The 22,093-nt window shown below is 42.0% G+C and overlaps 1 long non-coding RNA gene across 1 annotated transcript in view; it reads right to left on the bottom strand.

The window, feature by feature from the left end:
- The window catches only part of LOC107323429, a 32,722-nt gene extending 15,877 nt beyond the window's left edge, over positions 1-16,845 (bottom strand). The window contains exons 1-2 of the long non-coding RNA XR_001559243.2: positions 16,191-16,845; positions 12,389-14,739 (exon numbers count right to left, since the gene is read on the bottom strand). This is a non-coding gene — a long non-coding RNA (uncharacterized LOC107323429). The remainder of the gene's footprint in view (positions 1-12,388; positions 14,740-16,190) is intronic.
- Between the last annotated feature and the right edge of the window lie 5,248 nt (positions 16,846-22,093).

The raw sequence follows: 22,093 nt of genomic DNA, 5'->3' as shown, positions 1-22,093 counted from the left end.
GAAAACGTTAGCAGCTTTTTTAGGCTGTCTCTACAACTGCAAAGATTTATAGGGTCTTGGCAAAGACGGCTAACAGGAAAAAAGGCTGATCTAACCACTAGTACCTTCACATCACACACGTTCCTGAACGTTATTTTTACTTAGGTTTAGTAGTACACATGATAGCATCAAAACACAGAAAATTGTATTATATTTCACAAACTCTTAAGATTTCCAGACTCTCTTTACAAGACGTTGGGGCTGTGGTGTCCATCCCTACCTGCTAAGCATTGCCTAACCTGGAAAGTACTTAGGAACAAGGCAGATCTCATTGGTAATAAGGAGAAATAGAAGCTGCTGACGACCTCCACACAGCCCTCAGATAACACAGGAATGATTAACAGGCAGAGGGCTGAAGGACAGACCTACCATCCTCAGCACTCCAGGTGGGCCACTTCTGCTGCACAGAAATAAAGAGTTGGGATGTCAGCTTGTGTAAATCAGAGCGTCTCCAGTGCAGTCAGTGGGCTGCACTCATAACTGCTGTGAACCAGCAAAACATCATTAGGGTCAGCGGAGTCACAGTGTTATAACCACCTGAAAAGCTGACCTGAATTTCACTGCCAATATTAGAGCATGTGTTACTCATGTCCCTCCTTCACCTTCATCCTCTACACAAAGCAACTCACTGGGTCATTACTGTTAGCAACAGTAATGAAGCTTACATCCAGTCGCTGTGTGACAAGAAACAGCCTATAAGAACTTTTTAACCTGACAATCACTAATGCAACACATTTACAAGATAAAGCATATGCTAGCAAAAGAGAGGCATAAGCCATATACACAACACTTCAGACCTAAGAAAAACCACTAAGCACACTCCGGTCAGACTGAATGTAGATCTGAGAAGAGGAATGCTTCCATAGAATGTGGCTCTCCAACCAGATTAACTCAAAAATGATGCAGAGAAACAACTGCTTCCAAATCAGATGTGGAGACACGTACACACAGAGACATACATACACTTCTTGCTAATTGTCTCCATGGAACCTCTAAATATCCACTGACATTATTATAAATCCTTCCTTCCTGCAAGCCAGCATTCCCCAGCCCGTTCCATCTCTCACTTCCCCCACAAAAATGACAGACTGACTCTAATCTCCCACCTGCATAAATCTCCTACAGACAACCACAAATATTTTAGCTATGCTGATTTATGGAAGCAAGAGCAAGACTAAACCAGGAGATATATCCTCCATGCACAATGACTGATGGCTTGCTGCAAATCTTTCCATTTAAAGCACTGTCACTTTTGCAGTTCTGCAGAGAGAGAGAAAAGAGGAATAAAATAACACTCAATAATGCAACTTATGGCAGCTCCTGGGGGGGGGGGAGGGGGGGAAGCATTTGTGCAGTCTGATTTCTTCCAAGTTCTCCTGCATAAAATCCTTGCTTCTAATTGCAGTAATTCTGCTTGAGAGAAGACATGAAAACAGCTGCAAGACCCCCAAGCTTTCTGCCTCTCCCCCCTCCTCCAGCCATCCCATTTTCTGACTTCAACTGACTGTGGCAGTCTTGATTTACAGCACATGGGAAGAGGACCTCTTAACCATTGCCATGCTTACTGATGTTGCCCACTTCAGTATCCATGGACTGAAAGCATGGATGATTTCAGAGATCCAGAAAAGTTAATGGCAAGAACCTTCCTGAAGTCCAGGCACGCTTGCCAGAAGCCCCAATTTCACCTGCTATCACATGCACTCGGTGGTAATGTCCGAGCAAACAGCAGTGTGCTTCCTGTTCCACTGTGACTAATTGACTGCTAAGGAAGACCTTACAGCCTGACCACTGACCACACTACTTTTGGTGAAGTATTTAAGTGATTCACCAACATTTTGCTGGGAACAAATATTGATGTTATCACTTCAAGATACTGGCTGGAAAAAAAAAAATAAGGGAAAAAAAGAAAAGAGGGGTAGTATGGTTGGTTAAAAAGAAAAGCAATGAGTATTTTCTTTCTTTGGAATGGAAAGCAACACATGCATATCTGAAATGTGACGGTTATTTTAGGGCCTGTTACATGGTCTACATGGTCTATTATATAGAAATTGGGACTAAATATCCTCTCCGTCTCTGTGAATAATCACTTCCGTTCTTTGGGTCTTAACTTCCTCAGTCAGTAAAATGGAGAAGATCTTATATCCCCTCCTTAAAAATGCATGCAATGACAAATCTTTATGTAATAGCTAATTTTGCTATATCGTTAATAAAGGAAGAGACCAGCTGCTGAGTATCTCGGGACACATTCCCATCCGTATCAGTGACAAAGCTGTACACGCTTCTTTAGGGTTCTCATCCAACACTCAGTAGTGAAACTTGGGAATACCTGTTTTCCCAGGAAAATCAGTTTTTTCTCACTATGAGTAAAGATGAAACAAAACAGTAAAATAAATCAGGAATCTGAAAGGTTTGGCAGTGGGTTAGATCATCAATATGAGGGCAGCTCTCTTCTACTCCAACTATCTGATAAAGCGTGCAGAACTTCTCAGTTGGCATGTCTGGCTGACAGCCATTGACTTGGAGAACTCTATTTCAGTTCGTACAGTTTAAAGTACAAAAGAGTAATTTCTCAGATCTGTTCAATAAGGCAGATGTTGGTGAACGACACTAGTGCAAACTGTGTGCCTGTATAAGGACATATCAGCACAATGAGGCTTACAATGATGCTCCCGAGGTGACACTTAATTCCTAACATGCACACTGTCTCTATGGCTGTACTGTGACTGCAAAGCTGGGTTAGGAAAAAAAAAAAGAGTAATTCTGCTAACACAAAAATTGAAGGCACAGACTTTGACAGGCACAAATTGTAATTAATGTACTTGCTGTGAAGTAGCTGCTGCCAGGAAAAAATGAATAGGAATCTGGTTTAAATAGCCTAGGAATCAAAGAACAGTTCCAAAGTGGTCTACGTAAAAAGCTGTGTGGTAGCAACTCAAAGGGAAAAACAGAAAGGTCTAAGCCAAAGTATGAGACATCAAGGAAATGAATAAGAGCAAAAAGAAGAAGTTTTCTATTGCTTTTGTATTTCTGTTTGTCCCCTTTTGGACACCTGGGCAATGATTTCAAATGACTACACGTAACACTACCGAAGCCTTTGGTGATGTGTGAAGCCAAACCCATCCATGCCAGAACAATACAAAACAGTTATACAGTAACATTATCACTATGTCAAAAAACATACACACAACATATAAATAGATGTCGTGGTCAAGGTTCAGGAGCCTGCCAGACACAAGATACAGAATACCATCTCTAAAGCAATCCTAGTTTAAATTCTGTACGTTATTTAGAATGAATCTGAGTAACTGTTGCTGAAAATTATTGTATTTCCCCCCAAAAATACACCTGACATCAAGAATGGTGCACACACAAGATAATATAAAGGATCCAACATTTACTGACTTGAAATAAAAACCACTTCCACTGACAGCTGAAGCACGATGCTCTGATTTAGACCCTACATGCACTATCTGTGTTTTCTGCATGGAAGCCACTACAGCTCAGACAGAATGAAGCAGGTGATCTCTGTACTCCACATTATGGGGGCTAGAACGATATAATACACGAGTGGTCCACAGAGCTTTAGCAGTTCATAGGCTTGACCTACTTCAAAGAAAACCAGGCAGGGCAGTGGCAAGTTCATGCTGTGAAGAAATTGTTGCTGCTCCAACCCGCCATGCCAGATTGTAGGATGCTGCTGTGAGGTCACCCACACAGATCCACTACGGAATTCAAAGACACAAAGTGACCTATTTTATGTCTGGTTAGGAAATAAGATGCTAGGAACAGCATCCAGAGAAGTACCTGGTCACTGGCTGCAGGGAAAGCTCAGCACAGACCTCCCCAGCACTACCTGCATGGGTTTGTGTTGGAAATGTGCTGAGCATACAACAGTGCTCACTTTTAACACATCTGTTGTTTTCATGAGAGATCTACAGAGCACACGGAACCAGAGAGCCACACAAATCTCAGCTCAGAAGCAGAAATTAAAGCAGGGCTATGCTTAAAAAATTAAACAGCGAACAGCTGGAAGGTTTCTGGAATTTCAGGAGGTCAAGTTCTGAATTAAGAGCCAGGAATTTCCAACTGGAAGCAGCAACTTGTGACAGTTCGATTCTTGCTGACCAGTAACCAGGACTTCTCTCTACTTTGTCACCCTGCCATGAACACAAACTCTACCGCTCCATCCTGACCATCAAGCTCCGGGAGCAGAAAATACTGAGCCTGGATACTACAGCAATCCCCATCTCAGTTCTCCTTGCTGAAGGCCTTGTGATCTCACTGCTAAATCACTCATCTTGGTTCTGCACACAAATGGGTACCAGCTAACCCGTAACATGTTTTTCTTACACTGCGCTTCTCTTGGCATCCACTTTTGGTTTTGCCTTTAAAAACAGCCTGTGAAATGGAGAAGCTGGGAATACTTTTCTGTGCAGAGCAAAAGGAAAATGTATTTCAAACCGAGCAACAAAGCTGCCATTCCAAACACTGAGAGGAAAGGTTCATGAAAGAAAACAACACACCATCTTTTTCACTTCTAAGTAAAATTCTGATAAACTGAGGGAACCTGTAACACTGGATTATTAGCCCTGAACAGGCACCAAGGACTCCACCAATAGACTGTAGGTGTGGATTCTGCATGCCAAGAGAGACAGATTTCATAGTATCAGCTGAGAACACGCGTGCCTGCTTCTTTTGCTCCAGGCTGCACAATTGGCATAGAACAGACAGACTTCAAATCTGAACTTTCCTCGAAACAAAAGGGCCGGATGGTTCAGATGCAAAGAAAATAAATCAGAAAAGCAAACAAATGTAAGCCAAGTTCCACCATGAAAAGCAGCATCAATACATACCTTAAGTAAGCCATGGCCAACCTACGCAGCATGTTAACAAGCGGAAAGGGTGAACCACTCTGCATAGTCCACCATGTTAAATGACATAACAACACTAGGGAATACAGCACACTTACAAAATCTTTCATAAGCTTCAGTATTTTACTCACTTGAGAACTCCTGACAGTTGTTAACACACCTTCCAGCCATCCAATTAGGGTATAGAGGAATGGTACAATGCTACTAATTAATTTCAGGATCTTAGAGAAAATGATGATGATTTTTCTTTCCTCTTTTGTGAGCAAACAAGCACTACAGCTGACAACTACAACACTTCTCTAGCAGCGGTAATGGGAAAACACTTGCATGTCAAACAGGCTGAAATCTGTGTAAGACTAAATCCAAAACAGCTCACAGGACTGATGGATGTATTTCTTAGATAGTCACAGACAACTGGGAAGGTCTGTTGCAGGTTTTATTTTTGGCTTGGTTGAACGTGATATATAAGATTATCAGCTGCACTACAGAGAGATATAGCAGTATAGTACAGAGACAAGATCTGGGCTATTTAATGAAACACCTTCTGTTAAATCAGAGCTACATAAAGACACCAGATCCTGCAAGCCTCCACAGGCCCAAGCACACACTGCTGTCTATATCTATCAAAGACAACCAAGCACCAAATTCTCCTCATCTTTGGAAAAAGAAACAAAAAAACCAACAAGCAGATGGACATAACTACACTGAGACTTAGCAATACAGGGATCCTCTACCTGTCTTGCCACCAGTATCAGTTTAGGACTCATCTCACAAAGGACTGACCTCCAGAGCTGCTCAGCACACTGTGACAGCCATACCGCAGGACAAGACAAGATATCACGCTGTGCCATCATAAAATGGATTTAATAATAGCTTCATAATGCACTGAGGGAGCAAGATGGGAACATGGAGGTGAAATCAGGTTTGTAAAGCACTTCAGAATCCTTCAGTTGCAGACACTGAAGAAAAGTAAATATTCAACATGTTCGACTCCTGTGACTTTAAATGGACTCCAGATGGTCCAAAAAGCTTTCAGCTGCTTTGGAGGTTTTCTTCCATTACAACTGGGAAGTTCACGCATTCAACTGTCCTTTTTCTTGAACCAAGTTAATTTCTCTTACTACTGCAATCACAAAGCGTGATGTATTGCTTCAATCCAAGCTCTTGGCCTGTGTATTGCGGTCACCACAAAAAATGCAGTCTGTTTCTCTGCAAGGTAGGCCAACTCCGTGTAACCTTGTCAATGCCAAGAATGGTGAAAGAACAGGGCCTGAGAAAAGCAGAATATATTATTTCACTGTGCAGATAAACAGCTAACATTGAATTGCTCACAACAGGGAAGGAAATCACATCAGACATCTCTCTGTGATCTTGGCTCTTCCTGCAGATCCTCACCCTCCATACTAACTCCCATGGAACAGGGATATTGAAACAACTGCCCTGCTTGTCCAGCGAGACAAGGAGCAAAGGGCTCCATCCAAATGACCACGGGTGTGAGGTGCTGATACTACGTGGAAACCTTCCCCATTTTCTCTGTTTAACTAAGATAATCAACCACGCTCACAACGTAAGGCAAAAAAAGAGGCTTTCTGAAGAAAGAATCAAGAGACCTGAAGCGAAGATAGAGGTTGTAAAAACGTTGGGCCAAGTGGCATCTGCCAGTCCGGTAATTCCTTCCGCCTTTTATCTTCTGAACCGTGTAACAGTGTGTGACTAATATCAGCCCTCCTACTTCTTCAGCCTAGTCATTTTAGCTGGTATTTTAAAACCTACCACACTATGTGCTGACTTGCCTCCACCCTCTGCTAACTTTCCTGTTCTAGAGAGAGACAGAGAGAGAATGACTCATGCATCTCTCCTACTATTCAAGCATTTTAAGCAAATTTAAAGGAAAGTTTTAAAGGTGCTCTCTTGATTTGGGAACGCATCCTATGTAGTTTCCCAACCTTTACAATGCTTTGATATTTTGAAGATTCACGGATCTGCCTGACCGCATCAAACTGCAGTTTGGAAGTGTCAGAAGTACCCACTACTTGTAGGGCATTTGTGAGTGCACATTGGGAAGGTGGGGGGGGATGATGAGACACATATTGCTAAAAGCAATAGCCAGTTTGTACACCATTTGGCAGCTGTAACTAAGAACTGAGGTGGCAGAAGGTGACAAAACCATGTAAGGCATTTTAGACCTGATACCAATACTAACCGACTTCAGCATACTAATGTCAAACTTAAATGCTAAGTATTTTATCACAATCTCTGAGCACTTTCAAGAGATAACTGTACAATGCATGTATGGTTTTGGAGGTGCTTGTTATTCTGGAACTCAACCATCTAGGAAAGACCTCTGAGGATGAGGGGAGCAGGCACTGATGGTCTAAGCTTCCTTATGTCACGCTTTAGGATCCATACCTCATTTCAGGCACATTTCAGCTTTAGGGGGAAGATAGAAGCAGCCGCAGAACTACCCCTTTTCCTCGACACAAAACCCAACAGCCTGCTTTTCAAACAGACTTTACAGAGAAGGAAGTTCCTGCTTTGCAGTTGGGGCTTTTCTGCTCTCAGAACCGAATGCAACCGAGATTTCCTTCTAAGGGTTTGGTTGTGGGTTTTTTTTTGTTTTTAAACGGCTCAGCTACTTTCACACAGCTTTCCATGCACTTCCAAACACAGCTGCAGCCTTTCTTCCATCCTCACGCCCCTCAGTAGGGAGAAGACATCCTCGTTACACAAGCAAGCAGCCCACCCTGCTCCCGGTCCGCTCCATCAGCTTCGGCTGCACCCCCTGGCGGCCACGTTATTGATGAATATCACGTTATTGATTTATTAAAGCTTTGAAAGAATAAAGAAGGGACACTAAAACAGACGGCATCCATGCTGCCAGCCCGTTCTCCCCCCCTCCTCACAGACCAAACTATTTGTCTGACCCGGGATGCGGTGTTTTATCACTTAAAGATCGCAGGTTGGATGGTGAAGTCTTGGCTGGCTGGATAATTTGTCTCTCGGCTCAGAGAGAAATGATGGAAGTCAATTTGACAGCTGTGAGGCTCCCCAAGGATTCCAGACCCGAAGTGCACAGAGCAGTGACAGACGTGGCAGCGCTCTGCATATCAATGAGGCTGTGCCTGGGAATAATGCTGAGGCAATACAAATTGCACGTGTTCAGCTGGAAGGTTATCACTATCATTATAGTTATTAATTATTGTTATTATTACTTCTATTATTCAGACCAAAGAAAAAAAAAAAGCCAAAAGCTCCTCTTGGTCTCATAGAAAATAGATGAGTTCCCAGTTCTGACCTACACACTGCCCTCGATTTGGTGCAACAGCAGCGTAAATGGAACTATAGGGTTAAGATCTGGCACCATAAAAAGCTACAAAGCTTTCTGCTACTTAGAAAAGGAACAGTTGGACTGAGATCAGTGAAGAAATGGCCTGTATTTGGACCCAACTTTCCCGTGTCTTGTACTGAGTGCTGCAAGTGAAAACTCAACTTATTTCTCTGCTCACAGTGATGGTCACTGCCCTGTAGATCTGTAAATGATTAGTCAGGACACAAAGCAAGGGAGATGGGAACCAAAATGCATGAAGGAAGTAGAGGTAGCTCTCCTGCTGTGCATTCAGACCAACACCACTAATCTACTGAGTTGGTAATTCCAAACTTTGGGCCAAATATCTGCAGTCTATTGGCTTGAAATAATAACGTGCAAATCTATCACCTGGGTTCTTGGATGAGTAGCAGTAACATTGAGTACCCTTTCCTGCCATTTGCAAATACAGATCTCATCTGAAGCCCTTATTCCACCTCTCTAGGCATTCCTGGGAAGTCTTGGGCTGTTAGCCCAAATATTGTTACAGCTGAAGTCAAATGCAGCATAAATAATAATAATAATAATAAAAGGATAAAACCTCTAAGCTTTAGTTTCATATTCATAACTATTCCTCCTTTTGTCATACAAGGGAATAGAGGTCATTCAGAGCAATATACCAGAACCTGCTTACATAGCAAATTTATCTCTAAAGAAGTAGATTTACAAGGGAAACTAAAAGCTCAGTGGCAACACCATCAAATGAGTCAAAAGCAGCACAACTGTGTGACTAAAACTATGGTAACTGTATAGATATAACATGCAGTCCTGCTTTATTAAATGAAACCTCTAGTGAATCTGTTATCACCATAGTAACGCTGTAGTTATGACATGGAAACATGCTGAACTAGTTTGATATTAACATCTGGTTAGCATCTGCACGGTTTCTTATTCACATTACTAAAATTATAATCCAAGCAGAGTAAAACTTAAGTAAGACTGCAGCTTGAAGGCCAAATTCTACTCTTGGGTGCATTATATTCAGCACGCAGGTCCATGATATCTACCCTATTTCTGGATTTACAATTAGAGTCTTGGTGAGGTACGTAGAGGCAAGTTTGAGTATCAATATACACTGAGGATCTAAATGCACACACACAGCGTCGCTGGTAATAATAATAAATAATTGCAAAACCATACGATGGTTGCAACTGACCTTCTCACAAGTGTTCTCCACAGCAACCCTGGTTTGCAGAGATTTGCTTCAAACATTTCCAAGCTACGAGCAGTTTCAAACACGGCTCGTTTTATTCTTATTTATTTTAAGCCACCTGCCACAACATTTTTTTTCTGTCTTCTTCCTCCCACGTAAAGTGTGGCACTTTATTCACAAAACGGCACTGGCCTGAATACAAAGTTAGGAGTTTTGCAGGCTGAGGAAGGCGATAGGGTTTGAGGCTCAGAATCTACACATGTTCAGGATAAAAAGCAGCTGAGTTCTATCACTAGAAAGAGATACCCCTGGGTTTAAAAACTAGAATACAAAAAGGGGGAAAACAGTTTTCTTTTGGGCTAAAAATAAACTGTGATTACAGGGAACATCAAATCACAATATTCATATATTAAAGCTTCCTCCCTCCCCCCTCCTCCTTTTTAAGAATAGTTATGTATCCTTTGCCACCGAGGCCTATACATTTGAATTCTAGCATTTATAGATAGAAGAGGGAACCTAGTAAATATCCTCCCAGTTATTAAAGCCGTTTCTTTTTTTGCAGGATTTGGCACATATGTATGGGATGAAGTGTTGCACACAATTCTATTCAAAATATGCCTCTCCATGCCTGAGCAAAGCCTGTGCTTGGCATAACCCAATAGCAAAGATGGAGGAACACTGCATTTTTAAGAGAAGCCTGCAAATTGAAACACTTACTCTCCTCAATCTGTCTTTAACCAACTGAATCAAGCACCAAAAGTCAGTAGAAATAATCATATAAGTGAAGCCTGTAATATCAAACGAATCATATAAATAACATGGAAAAGAGTTGTATAATTTTCACCCCGAGAGTTAGATTGCATAGCTGCGTTCTCCATATGTCTTCCTTCTCATTCTCATAACTGAGTATTATACCATATGAGAAGGCAACACAACACAGAAACAAGAGCAACAGAATAGAATACAATTTCTAGTAGCAACTTGCTGCCTTAAAAACCACCACATAAACGAGGTATCTATTTCACTTGTGTGACATAACAAACATATCCTCCACTTAGCCGATTCATGTTTATCTTCTATCATTACTAACAACCTATCTGCTGCTCCTGCTTGATCTCAGTTATCTAATGTGAGCTGTTTAAACATATTTCTGCTTGGCAAACAAGTCTTTTAATGCTTTGATGATTACAGCTGTCTGAGGTTTCATCAGTTACTTGTTGAAGCTAAGAACCCTACCAACATTCAATTGCAATAGAAGACACATGTGGCAGCAGCATAGTCTGGCTAATATCACGACAGAATCAGGAAAACTAAATGCTATTTCTGCTTTTCATCTGCTGTGACCTTGAGCAAGTCCTTTTTAATGGCCATGTTTGTTTTTCCATTTGTTAAGTAGGGGTTAACGTTACCTTATTTGAAGCATTTAATTGAAGGCAGAACTCTGCAAGTATACATACAACAGCTTTACTATTGCAGCTGTAAGACAGAGTCCCAAATGGTACATAATCAAGTTATCCTAACTTCATCTATGGCATGAAGTTGCTTAAACAGCCAACAGAAGAATGCCTTCAAAGATGGAGAATTGCACTATTCAATCAAATACTAGCTACAGGTCTATGAAGTGGCTGAGGTGAGGTCTCATCCATGACTAAATCAGAGTTCTTGAGCACCTTGAGACTTTTTTCTCCCCTAAGGTAAGCCTGGGTCTGAGTGTATTAATGGTGCTCAGCTGTCATGCCTACTAGCATGTATGGTTTGGTGGAGCTTACAGGTGGAAGAAGGAGAGAATACTTAAAAATCCAGGAAATACACAGCCATGAAGCTTTCTGTTCCTTCCAGAGGCACCTACTTATCTAACAGAACATGCAAAAGTCTGGTGTAGCCTAAACCAAGTGCTGTGCTTACAGCAGCTACTGAGAGCACAAAGGGACATGCTGGATTCACAGACAAGTCTAGAGAGCACCTTCAGAGTCACTTCATCTGATCTCCTGCACAGCTGGGGTTAAACAACCCCACTCTGCAGTGACTGCCTCTGAGGGTTATTCTTCCCAGCTGTGTCGCTATGAACAAACAAGCTTCAGGGCCACCTGTGCAGGGGAGCAGGTGAGGCAACTCTGGCACTAGTTTAGGAAAAGATGAACAGAACTTGTGTTTTACTTACACTTATTTTCCAAAGTCTACAATAAAAAGCATTTTTTTGGCTCATACAATTTCCACAGACTGAAATCTAGTGCAACAGGCCCTGCAATAACATGATGCAAGCAGAGAGAGCAGCAGCCATCACACCCTGCACATCCAGAACCGGGCATTTTTGTTAGTAAAAAACACCAGCATATAATTAAAAAGACAGCACAACTGACACCACCACTAAAAGCTGACAAACAGAAATAAAGACAGTTGGGAAATGCATTAAAATCTGCAGCTTTTCTTCTGCTTTTACTCAAACACCAGATTTATAAGCTTTTTCTCCTTGTAATGCCTTAAGTAAGTTTCCGCAACTCCCTCCCACCTGCCACGTAAAGCAATAAGTTAAAGTGAGTTAAAGACATGATCCCTACATACAGTGATGAGAGACAGCTTCAAGAACATAGCAGTTACACCATTAGAAAGCCAACATCAGAAAAGGGTCAGGCTCAGCACCAAAGAGTTCTCAAGTAACTCAAACTCAATTCACCAAACTCAATCACAACTCAATTCACTGAGTGCACACAACTGCTGAAGGAGGACATGGCTTCAGGGTTACCACGATGTGAATCAGGTGAGACCAGCAACCTACTGGGGCTGATCCTCTCTTGCTTAACTTCATGGTAAAACCCCAGTGCCATAAACCCACTTCAGCAGAGCTCACACACATTGATTACTCCAAAATCACCCCTATATGCTTTTATATTTTACACAGGGAGTGAAGCCCACACTAAGCAATAACATCTCTAAAAGCAAAAAAGGATTTCACAAACATACCTTGCTCAAGGAAAAAGCAGAACCACGCCAGGACTGATCTCATGCTCTTTCTCATCTCTGAACTTTGGTGTTGCCTTCTCCACCTTCCAGAAGAAACTGCTGCTTCCAAATGGCAACTTCAGAAGCACCTGTGAGAGAACTTGATTGGAACTAATTAGCTATTGGTTGTGTGGGACCTGAGGAGTCACAGCAATTACTTCAGTCAAGAAACAACCTGGGGGAGGTCATTGCTTCTCTGCAGAAAAACGAACTGAGTCCCAAAGGAAAGCTTTTAAAGAGATGGAACTTTTCAAAGCACTGAATGGAGCCAATGGTGATCGAAACTAAAGATGAGTTTTAAAGCATGTTTACATAAGATTTAGTTTACTTCTGTCGCTGTTTTTGCTTTTGCACAGATAAACACACATCAGTGAAGTCACTGCAACCAATGAGTTATTAAAATATGATTGTTATTATCATCAATAAACACATTTCTAACGTTAATATGAATATATTTACCAACAATAGGTCTTCTTGTTCTAGCTTTTATATGGTTGCAGAATAATAGATGATCCCTGAAGTGTTCATTATCAATACATATAAGGCAGATGTTGCTAATAGGATACGTAAGTAAAATGAATAGGAAGACAACAAACAACCTTGGATAATTTTGGGTAGAAGTCTAATTGGGAATTATTTATCTACAAGGAGGAAAAAGGAAAGGCAGTGATGTGATTGGATAAAGAAAGAATGATTTTTACTAGAAAAGGCTGAGTTGCACAAATAGATGTGTGCTCAAAGGAGAAAGAATTCAATGAAAACTGAAAAAATCCCAAACTCTGATGACTTATAACTACAATTCTCATTCTTTGAAATAAAGATAATTGAAATCAAGTTGTCTTTCAGCACTGTAGGACGTGTCCTTTGTGAGGGAGATAAATCCCTAAAGAACATCATGTCAAGTGTACCATGTTTGGGGTTATAAATGTTTCCAATTGTTTTTAAAGGTCTTAGCCCTTTTAATGTTCTTCTTGTCACCTAATTAAGCCCTTTATTATGAGTACTACAGAGGTCTGCAGTCTATGAGAAGGCAAGGAAATTAAAAGCAGAACACGAGCAGCAGCAGGGCGGACAGATTTTCCAGGTCCAAGACCAATTCTCAAGGCTTCTCACAACCACATAACAATATCCTGTTTTCTGTCACAGTCCTAGAGACTATGAAGACACTGGTTCCATGCATGAGCCAACTTTGATGATGTCTCAGATACTGGTAATGTGCATGTTGCCTAAGGTAAACACTTGTGGAAGTTTGAACTGATCCTCTTAGATGCTGGGTTAATCAGGTCTGAGAGCTCAGAGCTCACCGAGCTATGGGGAGTTCAACACTTTGACTTTGTAGGTAGCTCTGAATCTCTCTGGATAAGACCCTAAATGCTTGAAATAAACAAGCGTGGCCACAATTCATGGGAGACTGCAAGAAGAAAATCGTTTGAAGCTTTATCATGACTTCCATCTGCTGGATAAGCTCCATTGACAAAAACCTTTGCAAAAACTCAGATTGAAAGCAAAGAACTATGATGATGAGGAGGAAAAGGCAATTTTAACAGCTTATATGGGACTGTCTAGAAAATTCCTTGTTTTCCTTTCTGTGTAATTTGATGATAAATTAGGGATAAGACAATCTAAGCTGACTGCATAAAGTAGAAATATGCAGAATACGTTGCATTCTACTCCAAGGAAATTCACAGATCAGTTTCTATGATCTTGGGAAGGATGCCAAAGAAGATTAGAAATACACACAAAGCTTTAAACAATTGATCTTACTGGGAGGTTACACTGGTACCTTTTATCCTCCTTGTATCCAGATGTTTCAGAAAATGCCCAGAAGTGAAACACTTGTAGGTTTCTAGGAGATAGTGGAGAATTATTCTCTTCTCTTTCTTCCAGACTGCTGTCAAACCATCTACCTTGTCTCCAGTACGTGCCTGGAAGTTCTCTGTAGTACTACAGACATCCTGCCTCAGGCTTTGGATCTCAGATCTTACAAAACTCACACAAGAGTCAATGGAGTTAGCAGTAGGAAAGGAGCATCCTGAGGAAGAAACTGCATGTTGCAGGTCATGGGTGGCACTTCTGAAACAGAACCTGTTAAGGACTGTGGTGCTGCTGGACAATGCTGTGTTTTGGATCACAGTTTGAAAATCCAGACTTTTAATGCTTTGAGTTCAGAGATGTCAGGAGTGGCTTCACTTCAGTGATGGCTAATGGGCTGATGGCATGCCTTGCAGATGTAGACTCGGCTTCAGTTCTGTGCTCAGCAGTAGGCTCAGCCTCCAGAAGCTAATATCCAGATGCTAGATGCAGACTCTAACCTGTAAGGCATTACAAAACACTCCAAGATACTGCATTATCTACAACTGCTAAGAGGCTTGCATTACTCTACCCTATTAATGACAAATCTGATGTGCTTTCCTGAGGCAGCTTTCGATGAAGAAAAATCCTCTGGCAATCCCCACCCCCCTTCCAGCAGCCCTAAACATAAAATCTGGAGTATGCCACTTTAAAACTAGCCTATTTAGGCCACAGATGCTAAATGAATTCAGCAGACAGACGGAGTAATGGAATGTCAGTGTTCCAGTCTGCTGCCTTGAAGCAATAGGTTTCTTTTTATTATTAATTTCTCCTCTCATTTTCCAATGCAGCCTCTGGGCTCCATGCTTTAGATGCAGTATTCTTGTCAGTCTCGCTAACCCAATTTGGAAATAATTAAATTTTAAAATATTAAAGGGATTATAAATACTTCCCACCCCACTTCCCCCGCCCCATTCCCTCTTATGCTGTCCCTATAAAACTGCTGAATTTTGCTTCGGGACTTAAAATGTGTTACTGCAGAATCTGATTTGTTACTGTGGTTTCCTTTGCAAAGGCTGGAGAATATCTGAAGGGAAAAAAACCTAACAGTTAATTCCAGTAAAAGGTGCCCAGAAGCATTATGAGATAAAGAGCTTTCTGCCACTCTGGCACCTTGGAACCTGCTCTTATTGCCACTGAAATTAACGTTTAGACTCAGTGCCCGTCAGAACCTTGAGGTCCTTTCTGCAAACAGCCGGTCAGCCCAGCATGTGCTGGTGCCTGAGGTTATTCTTCCCCAGGTGCAGGAACAATTTGCACTTCCCTCTGCAGAGCTTTGTGAGGTCCTCAGTCCAGTTTTGCAGCACGCCCCACTGCCTCTGCCTGGCAGCCGCTGCTGCTGGCTATCCCCTGCAGATGGCCTGGGGTGAGCTCTGCCCACCAGCCACGTTATTGACGTTAAACACCACTGGCCTGGGTACACCACTTCTGACACGTGTACACTTTGCATTTCACTGCTGTGAAGATCAAGGCAGGAAAGGGATGTAACTTGCTAGAGACCGAACAGCAAAAAGAGAGGCAGAACTGCAAAGGGATCTGAAGAGCTTGGGCACTGATGTACCACTGCTTTAACCCACCTCGAACTGCAGGTACCTGCTTGATAACTGCCTTGTGCTGGTCTAACAATCCTGAACATAATGAACTTTCTACTTGTTGACTTTATGGTTTAAATAACTAACTTTCAATCTAATAAGGCATAGCAAACTTTGGCATTTACTGGGAATTTCTTCAAAAGCCTCAAAAAACAAACAAAACAAAATGATTTCTCCTTGTTTAGAACATGAGATAACCAAAAGCCAAAAATTTCAGCCCAGTTTAGCATCCACACCAAAAGTAAGAATCCAAACCTCTCCATTTTCATTCTAACTTCTATGAAAAGTACCTGGATTTTCCAACATTCAAGGCCACATACCTCTCATTGAGATCTAGAGCTTCCATCTCCTTTCAACACACCCTGTTTCTTCATTACAATTGCAATTTCTCTTTTCATGTTGTGCTAATTGATAAAACCTGAAGCTCCTGGATGCTGATTATCAGGACACTGCAGGCTCATAGATTTTTAAGGCTGGGAAGAACAGTATCTCCTGCATAGCACATCCCAGTTGCATCAAGTCATAGCTTTAAGAGATATGTGTTTATGAGTCCTGGAATGGAAGCTGAATCATTCTGATAATGTGCCTTCAGTTCTAACAATTGGAATCTTTTAAAATAGAGTTCTCCAGGTTTAGAAAGGCAAAGTCATATTGTGGGTCTCACAGCAGATGAAGGTTTCCTCACTCTCAGGCATGTCCTCTTGTGCGTCCAACAGGCTTCTATCCTTTTAAAGCTACATCTGGAATAAAGCCTACAAAAGGAAAGATGAGACCATTACCAGCCCATCTCTGCCATCTTTGTTGCACATTTCCATCTTGAAAGCATTCTGTTCAGCTTCAGATCTTTCTGGGTCACCACTGATTAGTTTCAACACCTGTACTCCAGACCTCGCCGAGACTCAACCAATCTTTTTTGTTTATGGCTTCTATTTCCTGTATATTCTTCTCATTGATTGCATTTCCCAGATCTTGCCATATTTAGATGGACAACAAAAAGAGGAAGAAACAAGAGGAATCCAGTGCATTATACATTTTGCATGTAACACATAAGTTGAGGTTAACCAGAGCATGAGAATGGCTCTCTAGGAACTTAAGACTTCTTTTTGCCTGGAGGCGATTGGGTAGAACCCAAATTACCCCAAGTTTGTGTCATGATTTGTATGAAAAAAAACCAATCTGACACAGCTGAGAAAATCACAACCAAAGTCACTGCATCCAGGAGCAAAACAACATTCAGCTTTTTGCTTGGTTATATGACACCGAGAGAGCTAGTTTGGTTTGGGCACCAGAACTCAGAAGAGTAAAGTTCTGTTCCTTGTTCAGTGCAAATCATGGTGTACTCTCAGGCAAGGAACATTACACTGCAGTTCTGGAAAAGCCAGACCCTGGTATCATCCTGTAATAAATGGAAACGTTGGCTACCCATCATTTTGAAGATCATGCCTCTGTAAGTCCATTTACCTTCCTTAAATAACTTTTGTTTTGTTAGGATGCAAAAACATATTCCTGAGATTATCTGAATTTCTCAGTTCTCACTGAATTGGTCCATTTCTATTGCTGTTTTTCTAGAATTGGTGCAGTTGGATTAAAAGAAACATAAATCCTTGCATTCTCCAGAATCATAACATGATTAGAAGACAAATAAGGCTCAGTGACAGCAGAAGTGAAGAGAGCAGCAGAAGCACATCAGAAGGACAGTACGACTACACTGACATTACTGTAGGCTCATGCAGTTGTAAAAGTATGAGCTAGTCTGTATCAAAATGAAGGATTTCCTAGGTAGGAGTCCCTGCTTAGGCATATGACAGATATCCACTTTTTTTTTCTGCATCAGGCAAAGAAGGAATCCATTATACAGTGAGCTATACTTGGGCTGAAGAAAAGAGCTTTTAAAAGATAGCAAGCGATGCCATACGTTTTCATTATGGAGCATGCTATGCAAAGATCTGGGTAGTCAGCTCCCACCAACCATCTGGAGAGAGAAGTCACTCAGATTTCAGTGCTGAACCTGCTGTGGTAGACAATCAGTGCCAGTGAACCACTCACTCCTCTCCCCCTGTCTGTTTTCCTGCCTTTTGCTGCAATAGAGCCTTAAAATAAAATAATCTGGCTACCACTTTCCAAACACCCGCTTCCAAACAGCTCCGCTTCCATCTGCAGAGTGCACTTCATTCATTGGACATCGCAGGCCACTTCCAGGGAAGGAGCTACACTGAAGGTCTGGCAAAACAGAAATGGCAAAGAGAGGAAATACAGAGGGGGAAAAAAAAGCCTAATCTTTACAAAGCTCCTCATGGCCCTGTGTTAAACCCTCATTTCTGTTTTATGTCACCCTGATTCCTCCCCAGTGCTTAATGCCTTTTTTGACTCCAGTTAAAAGCTTCCTGGGGCTGAGACCTGGGGAACCCAGCAAGCTCACTGGGTTTGCCTTATGAAAAGTGATTTCATGTGCCAGGAAAGGTTTAGCAGCTTTGAAATAAAAGAAACTTTCAACCATGTTGCCATAAATTGCTTTGTTGCCTGTAGTCAGCAGGAATCAGTCTGAAGACTTCTGGAGCCTGAGGGTATCAATTGCTTTGTTTTTTCCCTCTATCAAATCTATCCTCCAGTGACTCGTGTTACACTGCAGGCTGCTCTGGGATGCTCAGCAGATGCTAAATGGGGCACAAGAGACATATCAAGCCCCTTGGCATGTATATATTTTTAAATCAAATAGGCAGAGATGGGCAGAAGAATCTGTGATGGTGAATCAAATGTTCCTAGCCTGTTCTGCTGTATGCAGTCATCCTGCCTCCCTGTAGGACTGGAATGTAACTGAAGTGACTAAAGTCTGAATAGCTTGGGATCAATTGCTATAAGGCTTACTCATGTAAGTACCGGTTCCAGTGGGCTCCCTGGGATGGCTCGTATTCCAGCAGGTCATTTCATGGATGAAGACCTATGAAGAATATTTGTAGGTGGGGAATAATCTAATGAGAACAGAATAGAGATTATGTCAATTACAGAAACGATTTGGTGCACATCAGCTGTGAAGAAAAAAATAAGCAGGATGTGGAGTGCTGTTTCCACAGTAGCATGTATTCCAGCTCCTAAAAAGAGGACGACTAAACAATGCAATAACATTGGGATGCTCCTGTTTGTCTTTTCCCAATAATCAACAAGATAAAAACCTTAGCAAATAAAGGGGGCTATACCTACCTAGAGGTTTATCTCTCATAAAAGAAACCTATTTGTGAAGAAGAAACTGACCTAATTGAAACATAAGTAATTAGCAATATGTATGGATAGCATTTTTGTTGTAAAGGATTATCTATAGAGAATATGGTACGAGCAATCTGAAGCATTCAAAAACTATAAATTATACGAGAAATATATATATATATAATTCTATTCTGGCATCTCTGTTGCTGAAGTGCTGCCTAGCAAAGCCCAGTGAAAGCTGGTGCAATGATTACAACACTAATGCAGCAGCTGGGAAAACTGTGTTCACTCTCCTTTGTCAACACAGATTTTCCATATAAGCTCTGCCAACTGATTTAGCTTTCCTGGGTGTCAGATTCCTATCTAAAACGCTGAAAGAACAATGCTCTTCTCCTTGACGAGAATAAGGATTAGGGAAACACACTGCAGGCTGTGAGACAGCCAGGGACCTATAGGGAGAAACACAAAACCCCAAGAAATGGACAGGGAGCATTGCTTGCTTGAGAGAAATGGTAGAAGGCCATCAGAGTCCAGCACTGTGTGCTCTAGTGCCACCAAAGAGAGCATGCTTGCTGTAAGAAGTATGAGATGCCCAATTACACACACTGGGAGCTCTTTGCAACTGGTTAATATATTTGGTTCTGGAGCTTCAAAATCACAGGAGATCAAATGTATTTCACTGGCAGAAATAATTACTTACTCAACTAGAACTATGCAAATGAACTGAGGGACTCATCATCTCCCTAGAACTCCACTGAAGTCAGTGCAGATTTAGGAAGCAGCAACCCTAAGACCCTTAGATAAACAAACTGCTGCTTGGAACAGTTTCATCTCTGTTTCTCTTCCATTGCATCAGCTCACCTTGCACACTGGTGGCTCTTTACAAAAAAACGATTACATAGAGGCATTCCAAGAGTGAGATTATGAGCATCTATCAGAATTTGGGTTTTATGTTCATAACTGCTTATTAATATTTTCTCAGTTACAGAAATTAGGACTCAATGATCCTGGGGAACCGTGCACCTGAGAATTAACAAATAATTAAATCAATGACCACAGTGTCAACCTTGCATGTTGCACGTTTCTTTGCCTCCCATGAGCTGCAAACTCAGGGATTCAATCACAGCAGCCTGCAGAGCCCTGGGGTCCACACATGGCAACTAAAAGGGGCTCTGAGAGCAAGGACTGCACAGTGCAGCCTGTCTTGCAGTCCCATTTCCCGTCCTTAGTTGACAGAAGCATCAAGTGCACTTGTGCTCTGAGGTCTGTCCTATATAAATATCCCCAGGAAACAAATAAATGCCAGTGCACTTGTGCATTTCCCTCAGATATTCTTCTCCCAGCTGCTGTGCTGACAGCACTTACCAGGAATCAGACATTTCATTCTGGCTTACTGTTCCGCTGGAAGGAGATGGCAACAAGATGCTTCTGAGGCAGGGAAGGGAGGGGTAACAATTTAGTTAGCAGAATATTAATCTGTTTATTTCAGATGTGCATGTACACACACAGAGAAAACTAATTCATTCTCACTCAGAAACTGAAGGGGAGAGCAGAAGCCTGAGATCTTGTTCCAGGAAAGAGGCTAATAGGGAATACTACTAAAATCACAATGAATCAAACACACGTTTCTGAACAGAGATGGGAAGTCAGTGTTCTCTTCCATACTCTGTCTCTAGGAAAACCATCACCCTGCATGCCTCAGTGATCTATACAAGAGGAACTGCATTCCTGTGCCAGAGCAGCCACTGCTGATCAATTCAGCACAGTCTTTTAACCATTGACAGTGACTGTGGACAGATGAGCATAGCTCAAGCTGACTGCCCTGATTTTTGCTTGGCTTGGTGTCTGCAGATGGGTCTGAGCCAAGGAAAATCCCAGCCAGCAAGATTTCTGGTGTTACATCCTTACAGTGGGTCACAAACAACCTTGCATTGCATATTGCTTCCTGGCACACACACATTCCTGCTCTCTCCCTGGAGACCATCTCTGGCAGACTTGGAGTCACATCTCACCAGGTTCTCATATGCAGCAGACCTGTGCTAGGTTTCAGGGCTGGGTCTCCAATGGGAGACAGACCTTCTCATTTCAGCTCCCCGTTAATTACTGCCAGGTCATCTGGTTAAATCTCTAATAACAACAGACACACACATTTAATTTCTATTGCAATCTGGATTCTGCTGTCGCCATCAAGTTTACTTGCCAGTGTTTATCACTCCCCGTGGCCCTCAGACTGGGCTGCATTTTAACTGGAGAATACTCAGACAATCAGAATCGATGGAGACTTCCCCATAAAACAGGCACCCATTCTCATTCACAGCTGGGGTCAGCAGCACTTTGTTATCTGCCACCATCCTTCCTTCCTGCAAAACTTTAAACAAGCCAGTATTGGTTTCATTGCAGTTATGCACCATGAATCATGGCTGGTTTGAGGACTTGAAGGAACTAGCCTACATGTCCTGCCCATACCTCTTGCTTGTCCTTATACCATGATCAGTTCTCAAACATTCAAATACAGAACCAAAGCTCCTTTTGGTTTCTTTCCATGCACTGTCTTCCATGAACTAAAAGTATAGGTAGAAAGAACTATTATATACACTAATATGGCTTAATGGACCCAATATTACAATTTTTTTGCCAGAAGAACACACTACAGTGCCTCAATTGCAGCATAAGACTCTTTTTCTTTCTTCCTTTTTCTTTCTTTAGCCCTCTCACTCCTCCTACCTGAATCATGTCCTTCCCATCTGAGAACTGACCCCAGCTCAGACTGAATATATGATATAACCCCCTGGCTGTGGCCCACTCCCCTCTCCCTGAGCCGAGAAACCATGCTGTGTTTACACAGGGATCCACGTGTTTTGCCTAGTGCCAATGAGCAGGCCTGTGATATCTCTAATGTCATTTTACAATTAAATTAACCCCAGACTGTGGGTGTGTGTTTGCATGGCGATAGGAGCACGCAGGGAAGGAGGTGCTTTGGGTGCACGCAGGGAACCTGCAGAGCTGCTCCACCAGCCTTGGC

The sequence above is a fragment of the Coturnix japonica genome, chromosome 21 (genome assembly GCF_001577835.2).
Source record: "Coturnix japonica isolate 7356 chromosome 21, Coturnix japonica 2.1, whole genome shotgun sequence".
Classification (NCBI taxonomy): Eukaryota; Metazoa; Chordata; class Aves; order Galliformes; family Phasianidae; genus Coturnix; species Coturnix japonica.
Note: the sequence above shows the minus strand (reverse complement) of the source record. Positions and strands in the feature narration are given on the sequence as shown.